This window comes from Meles meles, chromosome 7 (assembly GCF_922984935.1).
Source record: "Meles meles chromosome 7, mMelMel3.1 paternal haplotype, whole genome shotgun sequence".
Classification (NCBI taxonomy): domain Eukaryota; kingdom Metazoa; phylum Chordata; class Mammalia; order Carnivora; family Mustelidae; genus Meles; species Meles meles.
The window spans coordinates 68,164,529-68,180,507 of record NC_060072.1 but is presented as its reverse complement, the minus strand read 5'-3'; the positions used below and the strand labels follow the sequence as shown (position 1 = coordinate 68,180,507).

General features: G+C 37.7%; 1 pseudogene; it reads left to right on the top strand.

Annotated features, from left to right (window-relative positions):
- The first annotated feature begins 788 nt into the window (after positions 1-788).
- LOC123945934 lies at positions 789-1,060 on the top strand (annotated as a pseudogene).
- The last annotated feature ends 14,919 nt before the right edge of the window (positions 1,061-15,979 follow it).

The window sequence follows — 15,979 nt, the reverse complement described above, 5'->3', positions numbered from 1 at the left end:
TTTCTCCATTTTACTGCATTCCTGGAGTGGCTTACTGCAAAGAACCACCTTTCCCTGTATGGCTTTGTTCACATGTGGCAAAGCTGGACCCAGACCTCCAAATTCCCATTGTTTGTCTCATAAATGGTTAGTTGAACTGTTTGTCCCCACAGACCAATCTGGACAAAATGCCCTAAAAGGACCTAATCAAACTTTAGGCTTCACGCCTCACAGACCCCTGAACTTTAATTTACCCTCAGTCTGAACCTGCACTGAAATAGTATGTCCTCAGACACTTCCTGAAAATTAACTAACCACGAAAAAAGACTTTCACTTATCAACCATCCCCTTATATCCATCTGATCTTTGAGACAATTGGAGATCTTATGGTCAGAGCATTCTCAGTGCCACATTATTTTCCAATAAAGTTTTTCTATACCTAAATCTGGATTTGTTTTTACTTGATAACACTTGTGTAGGAAAAAAACCTCATCTTCTCTCATCACATACCCCCAGGGGCTAAGGCTGAGGCAAAGGGGGCTGAGGCACTCATTCACTGTGAAGTAATAAATCTCTCAGAACATCTTATGTATACATTTAGGATAAAATTCATAAAGAAAATATTAATAGTAAATACTAAAAACCCAACCATATGAAATGTAAATAACTCAGGGATGAAAGAAGAAATTATAGTGGAGATTAGGACATAATTCAAAACTTAATGAAAATATTATACACAGAAACATGGGGAGAGCAGTAGAATGTGCAAGGGAGGTGACCTTGCAGCAGGTAATAAGTCATTAGTCAAGATGTCTTCAGTGACTGAGCCTCCCAGCTTTAAAAAGGAACCACCCAAAGAGATAGACTTTCAAAACCCAGGGCTCAGAGGTCCATAGAACAGCCTTATTTCAAGTTGTGAATCCAGAGCTCTTCATTAAGCCTAACCTGTAAAGGCTTTTGGATTTGCATGGCTTACATTGCTTATCTACATGCAACACAAGAGAATAGGAAGAAACTCTCTGAAGCTATTGATAGTGAGGGATACAATTCTATAAGGAAGAAAACCTCTAAATGGGATTAATAGTGCTGGATACTGCAGATGGAGCTTTACTGAGGGCTCTGAAAGCTTCAGATAAAAGATAATGTGTAGTGTTATGCTTCTTGGTTTAGAATGTGTTAATGAGGAAAGAGAGCAGTTGCAATCAGGTCACGAGAGTAAGTTTCATCCTTGCAGAACTGCAGCCCTTGCCTCAGTCTCCACAAAAAGCTTCTACTCGCATAACAGTGCCATGAAATCGAAATCGTTTTTGCTAATTATTAAGTTCTATATAATAAAAGCACCCAGTGTTGTTAAAAAAAACAAAAACTTGTGACATTCTTCTAAGCATTTAAGAGAAAATGCAAGTATTACCTTCCTTGCTTATATTCGAGGGAGAAAAAGAGGCTGGTAATTCATGAGCTAAGCTTCCAGTTGAAAGAAGGAAGGAAATAAAGGCAATGGAAGAAATAAGAAAACAACCATACCATGAGAATATAAGAAAAGCTCAAAGTCGGGCTTGAAAAAGTAATAAAATTGACACCTTCGGCGAGTTTGGTCAAAGGAGAAAGAGAGATGATATAAATAAACAATATGAAGGGTTAAAGTCATATGCGTTGTTTTAAAAACATTTTTTTAAAGATTTTTATTTATTTATTTGAGAGAGTAAGAATGAGACCACAGAGGGAGAGGGAGAAGCAGACCCTCCGCTGAGCAAGGAGCTGGATATGGGCTCTATCCCAGGACCCTAAGAGCATGACCTGAGCCAAAGGCGACACTTAACTGACTGAGCAAGCCAGGCACCCACACTGATTCTCAAATGAGAAAATTTGAGTACTGTTATGCCAAGAAATTTGAAAATTTTTGATAAAAAGGATATATTCCTAGAAAAAAATAATGTAATAAACAGGCTCAAGGAGGTATATAAATCATGGTCATACAATCTAAAAAAAAAAATACAGTCAAAAGTCTTCTCTATGAACAAAGCACTAAGTCTAGAGAGTTTTATTGGTGAGTTTAAAATATTCAGGGAAAAATTCTAACTTCACACAAAACTCATTGTCAAAATTTCATGGATAGTACAGAAATTAAAACCAAGTTTGCTCATGGATATGCAAAAATACTAGCAAATTAAAAGCCATTAGGTATTAAAAATTGAATATATCACAAATTTATGTTTAATTCCAGGGATACATGGAAGTTTTATCTTTATAAATTACTTTGTATTTTTATGAATGCTAATAAGATGCCTACCATATTTTTCTTAATTGTATCTTAAATTGGGATTTTGATTTTGTTTTTGTTCAATGGGATTTTGTTCTTCCTTATTGTAACATAAAATGGTATGCTTTATAATTGCCAGAATCTTTGATTTGATTACAAATAGTAATTTGTCACAGTAGGTTAAAATTGGAATCATATGATCAGGTAACTTGTTGACAAAATTCAACATCTATTTATGAAAAAAACTTTTGGCAAAGGAGAAACAATTTTTAAAATATGAAGGGTGTCTTACAAAATACAATGAACATCATGTTGAAAGGTCAAATGTTTTTCCTTTCAGTTTGAGAATAAGATAAGAATGATTGCTATAAACATATCTACACATTTTTGTGCTGATAGTCCTAACCAATCCATCTAAGCATGAGAAGGAAATAAAAATTGTAAGATTAAAAAAAAGGAAACAAAATTATTATTATCTAAGAATAAAATGAGAACCTGGAGAGACAAGAGTATTCCAGAGATGCATTTTGGAATGGTTGTTGAATATAAAAACAATGTGCAACACACCAGCCACAAATGGTAGGAAAAAAATACCTTTTTTTTTTTTTTAAGATTTTATTTATTTGAGAGACAGCGTAAGAGAGAGCATAAGCAGGGGGAAGGGCAGAGGGAAAGAAGACCCCCCAACGAGCAGGGATCCTGATGTGGGACTCGATCCCAGGACCCCGGGATCATGACCCCTGAGCCAAAGGCAGACACTTAACCCACTAAGCCACCCAGGCACCCCAGAAAAAATACTTCTAAAAAATATTTTCCAGAGCCACCTGTGTGGTGCAGTTGGTTAAGTGTCCAGTTCTTGGTTTGGGCCCAGGTTATGATCTCAGGGTTATGGGATGGAGCCCCTGTCAGACTCTAGGCTCAGCACAGAGTCTACTTGAGATTCTCTCTTTCTCTCCCCTTGCCCCTCCGCTCTGTCTCTTTCTCTTTCTCAATAAATAAATAAAATCTTTCCACAGCATCAAAAATGATATTTCAAAGAGTAAGTACAATTCAAATATAAGACAAAAATTAAGGAAAACATGCTAAAACCTAATTTTAAAACATTTTAAAAACTGAAAGACAGTAATACTATCTTTATGAAAAAGAAGTCAATATTGTAAATATGACAATTTTCCATAACAGACTCATAGATTTAATACAAGTTTAACTAGGTTTCCAACTGAGATTTCTGTAGAAACTGACAAGTTATTTTTAAAATGTATTGAAAGTACAAATTGTCTATAGATATCAAGATATTCATGAGAAGGGGTACCTGGGTGGCTCAGTGGGTTAAGCCTCTGCCTTCGGCTCAGGTCATGATCTCAGGGTCCTAGGATCGAGCCCCACATCAGGCTCTCTGCTCAGCAGGGAGCCTGCTTCCCCCTCTCTGCCTGTCTCTCTGCTTACTTGTGATCTCTGTCCAATAATAAAATCTTAAAAAAATAAAATAAATTTAAAAATTAAGAAAAGATACTCATGAGGAAAGATACCATAATGACAGAGCTTGCTTTAAGAGCAATTAACACAGGGCGCCTGGGTGGCTCAGCCGAGTTAAGTGACTACCTTTCGCTCCGGTCATGATCCCAAGGGTCCTAGGAACAAGCCCTGCATTGAGCTCGCTGCTCAGTCTGCTTCTTCTTCCCTCTGTCGCTTACTTGCTCTATCTCAAATAAATAAATAAAACCTTTAAAAAAAATAGCAATTAACAGAGCATATAACAGGGATAGAAGAATGGACCAATGGAAGAGAACAGAGATAGTATCTAACAGAAATCCACACAGATAGGAAAATTTGATCTTGACAGAGATGATGCTAGAAACCACTGGGGAAAGAACAGAAATGGTGCTGGAACACTGGTTATATATATGCCATATATCAAAGTCAATGACTATGGGGTTTCTTTTTGGGGTGATGAAAATGTTCTGGAATTAGTCATGATAGCTCTGTGAATATACTAAAAACACTGAATTGTGTACTGTAAAAAGATTAATTTTGTAGTATGTGAATTTTATCTTAATAAAACCATTATTTTAAAAATTCATGCTAGGTAGATTAAAAACATATATGAAGGACAAATACCTAAAATGTTTTAGAGTACATTATTAGGAAAATATTTTTAAGACTTCAGGATAGGAAAGGATTTTTAAAAATAGATACAGGGTGCCTGGGTGGCTCAGTTGGTTAGGCGACTGCCTTCAGCTCAGGTCATGATCCCAGAGTCCTGGGATCGAGCCCCACATCGGGCTCCCTGCTCCATGGAGAGTCTGCTCTTTCTGACCTTCTCCTCTCTCATGCTCTTTCTCACTGTGTCTCTCTCAAATAAATAAATAAATAAAATCTTTAAAAAAATAGATACAAAAAGTTCCCATCATAAAGGAAAATAACACAAAAATTACAGTAAGCAATATGTGTCAGACACTATTTCAAACTTACATATATTAACCAATTTAGGAAAGGTTAAATTGAACTGCATTAAAATTTAGACCTTCTGTTCATCAGAAGACTACATAAAGAGAGTGAAAATGCAAGCTCAACTTGGAAGCAGTTATTTGCAACACTTGTAACTGCAAAAAGGATTAGTATCTAGATTAGATAAAGCCCTCTTAAGAAATAAGAATCAATAGGAAAAAGATGAACAACCCATTAAAAAAATTGCAAAATCGTCATTTCATAGTTGAGAAATGGCCATTAAAAAGGCAAAAATATACCACCTCATCAGTAGTCAAAGAAATTTGAATCTGGCTTTCTAGGTTTAGGAAGGTTTGCTTTTCAAGGTAGGAAGACAAGCATACTTATTTTTTTATTTAATGCTTTGCTAACTTGATTTATAAATTTTATACATTTAGATATGTGGTCCATAGGTTTCCATGTATTCTTGAACAAGGCTACATATGTTCAGGGCAGGCCCACAAATGTATGTTCATATAACTTAAAGAAAATCAAGGAGATTCCAAAGACAAATTTATTTTTTTAAAAGATTTTATTTATTTATTTGACAGAGAGAGAGAGATCACAAGTAGGCAGAGCGGCAGACAGAGGGACAAGGGGACAGGGGGAAGCAGCCTCCCTGCTGAGCAGAGAGCCCAATGCGGGGCTCCATCCCAGGACCCTTAGATCATAACCTGAGCCAAAGGCAGAGGCTTAACCCACTGAGCCACCCAGGCACCCTGTAATAATATTCTTGAACTGAGAGGTATGTATTTACCAAAACAATATTTAATGCAAACTATATTTATTTTCTTTCTTTCTTTCTTTTTTTAGAGAAAGAGAGAACAAGTGCAAGCAGATGGGGAAGGGGAGAGGGAGAAGGAGAGAGGGAATCTTAAGCAGGTTCCATGCCCAGCAGGAGCTCATGTGGTGCTCAATCTCATGACCCTGAGATCATGACCTGAGCTGAAATTAAGAGTTTGACCAACTGAGCTACCCAGGTGACCTTAATGCAAGCTACATCTAAAGGTCATGTTTTCAATAATAAGGTATAAAGCAGGACAGTTTTAAGCAGCATAATTATATTGTTTCATCTGTTTTTTTGTTTTTGTTTTGTTTTTTTCAGAGAGAGCATGCATGCACATGAGTGAGGTAGGGCAAGGGCAGAGGAAAGGGGGAGAGAGAGAATCTTTTTTTTTTTTTAAGATTGTATTTATTTATTTAACAGAGAGAACAGAGAGAGAGAGGGAACACGAGCAAGGAGAGTGGGAGAGGGAGAAGCAGGTTCCCCTGAGCAGGGAGGCCATCATGCGGCTTGATTCCAAGATCCTAGGATCGTGACCTGAGTAATGACTGCTGAGTCACTCAGGTGCCCCTCCTCTGTGTTTGAATTTAGGCAAAACTGGTTTGCTCTTAGCTATTACAGATCCTGCTGGAAGAGGCTCTACAGGACTGACCCACTTTCCGTCCGCCATACTCCTTCTCCAAAGTTCAACAGTAAGTAGGATTTAGAAAGATAAACTCCCTGTTACCACATTCCTGCTCCTCATCCTGTCTCTGCCTATTTAGGGTTCTCAATTTTTTTTTTTTAAAGATTTTATTTATTTATTTGACAGAGAGAGAGATCACAAGTAGGTAGAGAGGCAGGCAGAGAGAGAGGAGGAAGCAGGCTCCCTGCGGAGCAGAGAGCCCGATGTGGGACTCGATCCCAGGACCCTGAGATCATGACCTGAGCCGAAGGCAGCGGCTTAATCCACTGAGCCACCCAGGCGCCCCCTCAATTTTTTTTCTTTCTGGTTGCTGAAGGAAGGCCTCCGATGGTAGGAGTCTTCATAAAGGCCTTGATGCCGCAGCTGGGAGCTTCCGAGACCAAAGAGCAGTACTTCACCACAAGAGGGCGGTTTGACCCTGACTTTTGGTTCTATTCACGCCGTAGTTGGAGAGGCTATTTGTGACCCAGAAGGATACCTGGGGATTAGCTAGTTTGGTAGCAGGAGCTACATGTGTGTGTTCGTGTGTGCGTTTGTGTGTGTGTGTTAGGGCACACATTAGAAATCGCTACACCGTAGCTGAAGGGCAGCCCTACATGGGAAAGCAATGTAAAAACTGCTTAAGCATTGCCACTAACTAGCCGTGTGACCTTGGGCAGGTTATCTGTGTCTCAGCACAATTATAAAATACAATATTTTATATTATAAACTACAATATTTTATATTATAAACAAGGATAATATTACTAATTACCTCATGGGATTATTATCAAGAGTAAATGAATTTACATAGGTGCAGTAGTCCAGCATCATCCTCTAGGACATACAGGTTTTTGTAGGAGCTAGACTAGTGAATTATATAAGGATGTGGTGGATCACATTTCCTGTAGCTCTCATGTCTTTAACGGGGCTTTAATTTCTGCCATAGTTCCAGGCAATATTGTTTTTTTATTTACAATATTTATAATGACATTTTGTAATATTTTTTCAAACTTTTACAATATTTGTTTTTATTTATAATATCACATTTTTAGTTTATTATCTTGGCCAAGGAAGAGTGGGAGGGATGGTTTCAGAGCTCCCACTTCCAGAGCTCTTATGCTATGGTCTGAGAAACTAACGTGAGAGTCCTCACTATAAAGTTTAGTGACGGGGAAAATGATCACTGGATGAGTCATGGAACCGATGGACCTACTATGTGTGAGATCTTGGCCAGGACACCATTTATTATTATTATTATTTTTTTAAGATTTTATTTATTTATTTGACAGAGAGAGATCACAAGTAGAAAGAGAGGCAGGCAGAGAGAGAGAGAGAGAGAGAGGGAAGCAGGTTCCCTGCTGAGCAGAGAGCCCGATGCGGGACTTGATCCCAGGACCCTGAGATCATGACCTGAGCCGAAGGCAGCGGCTTAACCCACTGAGCCACCCAGGCGCCCCCCATTTATTATTTATTACGAACATCCCCAATAGGGGACCATCATAATGCTTTGGATTCCCAGGTATTAATGTCAAATCAGATCCTAGAGCCAGCGCTCCTCAGGATGCCTTCGTATTTCTCTTTCCCTTATAGACAGTGACCTGAATAAATGCCCACAGGTCCCTTTGGCATGAGTTTGGGAGAATTATCATAAACATTTGCTATGTTGTTAGATGGTTTTCTCATGGGAGCTCCACATAAAATCAATGGGTTCTGAACCTGAAAGGGGGCTCAGGTTTGGAAATAGGGAAGAGACCATGACTTTCTCTTGAGACAGGTGTTCTCAGGAGTTTCATCATCCATCCTTGGTTTCTTTTGATTGTATTGATTGAGCAGTGCTGACTATCTCTCTTGCTCTTAAGGACTGATGCTTTCTTAGCAATTTCCATAGCTCTCTGAGTCCATACTAGCCACCCTGACTTTGCAGTTCATTGGGAATAATTGAACTCATCTTGCTTCTGATGGTTAAGCACAGCCACATGGTCCTTGCTTTTTAAGGATCGTATCATTCCTATTCTATCAGCCTGGTGTGGTGCCAGGGTCTCCTGCCATCAGCCTTGGCTGCTGCTGTGCTAGCTCTTCTCAACTCTCACAAGAACTGATTGTTACATTTTTTTTTAAAAGAATATTATGAGCTACTTGTTAAACAGAAGGTGTTAAATGTAGGACAGGAGGATGGTGCTATATTGATAAGCTCTTCCCTGTCCAACTTTATGTTCTATCTTCTAGATTCTGTAGCCTCCTGTCATGTTCCAGTCCCATGAATACTTTCTCAGCTCCTGCCAGTACACCTTAGTTAGTTCCTATAGCACCTTTTCCTCCCAGAAGGCCTTGCACCTCCTCAGCTGTGTCAGATCGTGATTGGCATTAGGTTATTATCTGGTAGTGGGGATATGAGGTGTGGTTTTGTATCCTGGAAAAAGGTGGATGGGGATGGCATTTACCCTGCAAAGCAGAGATTCTGCATCACCTTCCAGGGAGTAAGTAGAGCTAGTGTTCAATGGGCAAGAGTGAGCCCCTTGCACAGGACCCGAAGAATTTACGGATTTAAGATTTTTGAGTGCTTTAGCCACAAAATCCCCATTCTCAGTCTTAGGATCACTCCCTCCTAATCAATGCCCTGACCTTGGTAAAGCTGACTTGCCTGGGTTGAGAATCAAATATTTCTGGAGCTTCACTTATTTTTTTTTTAAAGATTTATTTATTTATTTAATTGACATACAGAGATCACAAGTAGGCAGAGAGAGAGGAAGGGAAGCAGGCTCCCTGCCGAGCAGAGAACCCGATGTGGGGCTCGATCCCAGGACCCTGGCATCACGACCTGAGCCGAAGGCAGAGACTTTAACCCACTGAGCCACTCAGGCGCCCCGAGCTTCACTTATCTTATAAATAAAGGCTGAATCTGATTTTCACCTTCTTCTGCCTTTAGACTACAAGAGCTGAGTGACTACTACCAAGGAAGACTTCTAGCTTTTACGATTTGCCTTAAATTGGTAATCAGTACATCTAAACTTTTTTTTCTCCCCAAGCATTGATTGATAGCACTTAGCATCAACCATCATATTCCAGTCCCCCTTTTTAAAATCAAATTATTCAGGTACAATCGATGATAATAAACTATACATGTGGGTGGGAGATGACAAGTTTTGACATACACATACACTCATGAAACCATTATCAAGGTCAAGATACCATTTCCATCAACCGACAAGTTCCCTCCTGAATCTTTCTAATTTATCCCTCTTTCTATCCCTATTCTCAGGTAACGTTTGATCTGGGTTTTTTTTTTTTTTTGTCACTATAGTTTAGTTTGCATTTTCTAGAATTTTATATAAATGGAATCATACAGTATATAACCTTTTTGTCTGGTTTCTTCCATTAAGAATAATGATTTTGAGACTTGTACATATTGTTGAGATCATCAGTAATCCATTCTCTTTTTACTGTTGAATAGTATTCCATTTAATGGATATACCAAATGTGTTTATCTTCCCATCTGCTGATGATTATTTGGGCTGTTTTTAGGTTTGGTTTTTATGAATACATCTTCTATATACAAATCTTTGTATGGATGTGTTTTAATTTTCCTTGAATAAATATCTAGGAGTGGAATGGCTGGAGTAATTTTTGGGTATATATCTAACTTCTTAAGTAACTGATAAAGTATTTTTCTTTTCTTTTTTTTTTAAGATTTTATTTATTTACTTGACAGAGATCACAAGTAGGCAGAGAGGCAGGGGAAAGCAGGCTCCCTGCTGAGCAGAGAGCCTGATGCACGCCTGATCCCAGGACTTGAGATTATGACCCAAGCCGAAGTCAGAGGTCCAACCCACTCAGCCACCCAGGCACCCCTAAAGTATTTTTCCAAAGTTGTACCATTTTACTTTCTCATTGGCAATGTATGAGAGTTCCAGTTGTTCCACACCTTTGCCAACACTTAGTAAAGTCTTTTAACTTCAGCCATTCTAGTAGATGTGTAATGGATGCCCAAAAGTTTCCTCATGCCCCTTCAAAATTCCTTCTTTTATTCTCTCCCTGCAACTGTTTCCTGTCCGCAGGCAACCACTAATCTGTTTTCTGTCACTATAGATGAGTTTGTATTTCCTAGAATTTTATATAAATGGAATCATACAGTATGTATTTTGTATGCCTTCTTTCACTTAGCATGCTTATTTTGAGATACATCCATGTTGCAACATGTATCAATAGTTCATTATTTTACTGCTGTGTGTTATTCCATTGTATGGATATACCAGAGTTTACCAGTTCATCTGTTGATGGACATCTAGATTTTTCTAATTTTTGTCCAAAACAAACAGTGCTATGAAACCTTCTGTACAAGTGTTTGTATGGACATATGCTTTCATTTATCTTGGGTAAATATCTAGGAGTAGAATGACTGGATCATATAACAGGGGTATATTTAACTTTTTCAAAGAATCTACAAAACTACTTTCAAAGTGGTTCCATGGAAATAAGAATGAGAAGCAAAATAAACATACAAAAAAACCACATTTAATCTGTCATTTCAGGGGAAAGGTAACATTTAACAATGAGTAAGAATATGTATCTGCATTTTGAAAGAAACTCTTCTGCATAAGACATTTATATACATTAAGACATTGTACAAACATATAAAATGTTTTGATAACAGATGTCTTAAAATATTTCCATTATTGTGGGATTTTTTTTTTTTTGCCAAAAGTGGTTTATGTCATCTATAAAACTTTATTATCTAAATACTTAGAATATATCTAAAATAAAACTATCTAATCTGTTTTTAACTATTCCAAAAGCTTAGTTATAACTCTATTTGTTTAAAATATGAAAATGCAGAAACTTTTAGTGCTTGCAAGACAACTTATTGATTAATATCTGGGAAAATAGAAATTTACTACATAAATGTCAATAGGCAGATGGATTGATTTAGTAAATGCAGCTAACCCTTCAACTTGAATTCATAATTCTTTGTAAGATCTTTTTGTAGCTGTGTGAGCCATTAACACCAAATATTGAAATAAACTTAATTTGTAACCGGAACTTCATATCACTTTATCCCATGGTACCAAACCAAATTTTATAGAAACAAACTATTCAATTACATTTCTCTCACTGAAATTTCTTTGGTGAAGGCAAAGAAATGTTTTACTTATAATAAAATGAACAATTTTATTATTAATTATATATATTACATATATAATTATGTATATGTTATATTATATATAAATTATTATTCCATTTAAGAATAGTGTTTATTTCTATCTCAACCTTTCAAAATTTCTGTCTTTGGAGGTGTGACCTATAATGTATAGAATATATTACTACAGCACTACCTATGTAGTTTATAAAGAAATAATTATGCATGTATCAGGAATATCAGCTCAACATTGCTTAGATGGGTGTCCAATTAAAAAGTTTGGGGATCATAGGCCTATGTGATGACATGTGAAAACAACCCATATACTTATTTATAAATATCAGGTCATCTCAGTGGCAACATTTAGTCAAAATATTTTTCTAGGGCAGTCTTCCTCTCAAAAAAACCTAGAAAGCAGTACTTTTAATTCAGGTAATAATGTATTATGTTATTATTAGAGAATCATTTTTAAAGTGTGGCCCATGGACCCCTGGGTCTGCAAAGTCAAAACCATTTTCATAATAATGCTGACATTACTCACCTTTTTCACTCTGTTGGCATTTGTACTGATGGGCAAAAGAAATGGTGGGTAAAACTGCTGGAGCCTTAGCATGAATCAAGACCCTGGAACCAAACTAGTCATGATATTCTTCACTGTCATACCCTCACAGGAACAACAACAAAAAAATAACCCTGGGGCCCCTGGGTGGCTCAGTGGGTTAAGCCACTGCCTTCGGCTCAGGTCATGATTCCAGGGTCCTGGGATCGAGCCCCGCATCGGGCTCTCTGCTCAGCGGGGAGCCTGCTTCCCTTCCTCTCTCTCTGCCTGCTTCTCTGCCTACTTGTGATCTCTGTCTGTCAAATGAATAAATAAAATCTTAAAAAAAAAACAACCCTAGTTCACTTAAGAATGCCCTTGATGAAGCAGTAAAACTTAATTTTGTTGAATCTTGACCCTCAAGTATACATCTCTTTATTACACCATATGACAAAAAATATGAAGCATACGTAGAGCACTTCTGCTGTGTATCCAAGTATTATGGTTGTATCAAGGAAAAAGAACTTACACAAGTTTTTGACCTGTGAGCTCCACTAGCTGCTTTTTCCAGGGAACATCACTTAACTAATGACTAAGAGACAAACTATAGTTATTCAGACTTAACGTGACTTAAGAGAGACTCCTGAAAATGTATCAAGTAATCCTGTCACTTCAAGGAACACAACTGGCAGTATTTGATACCAATGATTAAATTTGAGTTTTCAAGTGAAAATTAGAATGCTGGGGGCACCTGGGTGGCTCAGTCAGTTAAGCGTCTGCCTCCAGGTCAGGTCATGATCCCAGAATCCTGGGATCGAGCCCTGTGGGGCTTCCCTGCTTGGTGTGGAGCCTGCCTCTTCTTCTCCCTCTGCCTGCTGCTATCCCTGCTTGTGCTCTCTCTGCAAATAAATAAATAAAATATTAAAAAAAAAACCCTCATTACTTATTAAAAAAAAATTAGAGTTCTGGAAAGCTTGTATCTTCTGCATGAGCTTGATAGCTTCCCAACACAAACACTTTTATCTTTTTATCTGATGAGATCAGTGGTGATATTAACAACTGTGATTTCTAAAATATATATTTTTAAAAGATTTATTTATTTGGCAGACAGAGATCACAAGTAGGCAGAGAGGCAGGCAGAGAGAGAGGGGGAAGCAGGCTCCCCGCCGAGCAGAGTGCCCGACGCGGGGCTCTATCCCAGGACCCTGGGACCATGACCTGAGCTGAAGGCAGAGGCTTTAACCCACTGAGCCACCCAGGCGCCCCTCTAAAATATTATTTAATGAAATGTGTTAATATATGGAAGATCTGAGTAGCTCAGCAAACCAAATTTGCCCCAGTTGGCCAAAATTTGATGTTACAAAATAACCTATGGATAAAATATCCATTCAACTACAATGAATTTTAATGTAATGCAGTTAAGAAAGTTCATTGATAATGATTTTGGATTCCACATGGAAATTGACTTTTAATAAACTGTCACTTATTGATTCTTAGTGCAGTATCAAAGAGGAGTACTGATAATTATCTGAAAAGGCAATTAAAATACTTTCCCTGTTCAAATTGCATATCCAGATTTTCTTGACACTCTTGAACCAAAGCAGCATGTTAGAATAGTTTGAATGCTGAAGCAGATATGACAATCCACAATTTGCAAAATCTTTCTCTTCCCACTAATTTTTTGGGAAAATACAGTTAATTTCCATAAAATCTGTATTATTCATATTTATGTATAATGGGTTTATTATTTTTATAATAAAATAATCAACACCTTACCAGCTTGTCAGTTTTTTTTTTTAAAGATTTTATTTATTTATTTGACAGAGAGAGAGATCACAAGTAGGCAGAGAGGCAGGCAGAGAGAGAGAGGAGGAAGCAGGCTCCCTGCGGAGCAGTGAGCCCGATGCGGGGCTCGATCCCAGGACCCTGAGATCATGACCTGAGCCAAAGGCAGCGGCTTAATCCACTGAGCCACCCAGGCGCCCCTCATATTTATGTATAATGGGTTTATTATTTTTATGATAAAATAATCAACACCTTACCAGCTTGTCAGTTTTAATGGATATAATCCACATGACCAAGAAGAGTGCTTCAGAATCTGATGTTTTGTTTTGTTTTTTTAATATTTATTTATTTATTTATTTGACAGAGAGAGAGAGAAATCACAAGTAGGCAGAGAGGCAGGCAGAGACAGAGGGGGAAGCAGGCCTCCAACTGAGCAGAGAGCTCAATGTGGGGGGAGGGGGGGTTTGATCCCAGGACTCTGGGATCATGACCTGAGCCAAAGGCAGAGGCTTTATCCTACTGAGCCACCCAGGCACCCCTGGAATCTGATAATTTTTAAGAACATAAAGCGGTCTTGAGACGGGAAAGTTTGAGAAGTGCTGTCTCAAAGAAAGATAAGACATCAGGATCCTTTTACTTTGCTAAGATTGGTTAAGGGTAGAGGTAAAAGAAGATGTTTACATCAAATTGTGATGGGAGAGATACAAAGATTAGCGGTTACATTTTTTCTTTTTACTCTCTTCTCCTGTAGTTGAGGCCTGTTATGGCTTGGTATTTTATCTTAATTGTTTCATCTTGGCAGGAAGCATTCTGACAATATGGGGGAGCCTCTTAAGTCACAGAATCCTGCTGAGGGTGAAAGTGGAGTGTTTCCTTGTCCATTATACACACTATGTACATTCATCATGTTTACGTTTCAGACCCTGAACTGGCTAAAACTGGAAAATTCTTCTTAAATTACAATATTCTCTTTCCATAGCTAAACATTTAAGAAAATCCCTAGATACCATGGTCGTATCTATGATCTTGAAATTATTGTTCTCAACCCACAGTGGAAAAATTGCTTATTAAAGACAAGTCATTTCCAAAGAAGAAGTCCAGTAAGAGATTGAATATGCAATTTAATTTTGGAAGAGAGTTAAGTTTCACCCTGATGTAGTATGTCCTTTCAGACAGTGGCTTATTCTCAGTGCTTCAGCAAATAATGCAGAACAGTAAATTTCTATCCTTCCAGAGAGCCCTGCTGGGAGAGATTTCTCCCTAACCCTGGCTGAGGCTCTCTTTATTTATTAGAGGGATTAAACTTAATTCCCTTGATTTGTACTTATTCTTTCTAACAATGGTTGATATATGGGAATTCAGAAAGACTTTTTCAGATTTGAGATGCAAGTTCAATGTCAGCCTTTTTTTTTTTTTTTTCCCCCAGTTTGGCTAAATCAAAACGAATAGTTGTCAGCTAAAGCAGATCATGCAGAATGCAGGACTTACATGGTGAATGAGCATTGAATCTTACTCCCATGATTTTGTTGGAAATTTAACGGAACCACTGAAAAATATCAGAAGCATCGGCTTTGAGTTCAATGGGTGTAAGTTGAGCTTAGGAAATGTGGAATCTTACTAGGCAGTCTCCTGATTATTGCTGCAAGAACTTCTTGGTTGAAAGATTGTTGATACAATACCTTTGAATAACTCTTTACTGTTTGGGAGACATAAGACATAATGATTTAGAGCATAGGCTCTGGGTTTGAACCCTGACCACACCATTTACAAGCCATATGACCTTGGTTAAAGTACATTACTACTCTGTGTCTCGGATATTGTATCATAAAATAAGAATAATCATAACCTACCATACAGAATTATTTGGTTGATCTGAATAATAAATGTAACATATATATGATGAAACTCAAAATTCTTAAGAGGTCTTTTTGTCCATTGAAGAAAAATACAGGCTTTGGATCACCAACTGCATTAGTCATTTTTATTTACTTTCTAGAAAAAAGGATAGGAGTGGCTGAGGTCCACCTTTCCTTTGAAGTCGTTTGAAGGGAAAAACTGGTTTCAGCTTGTTGACTCTTATTACAGTGCTAAATACGTACAGTCTTTCGTCAGCAGATATTTGAGAACCAAAACTTTTGCACTTAGGAGTATTGATTCATCTGTGAAATGTTAGTTTCTCTTAGTGAACTTCAAGGACATGAAATTCAATATCCTTATTTATAAATCTGATCTTTAAGCACACATAATTGCCTATGCTCAAAAAATATAAAATCTTACTCTAACCTCACTCAGTGTGTTATTCACAACTTCTCCTTTTTCCTTCTTAGTCTCTTACACATACAGACA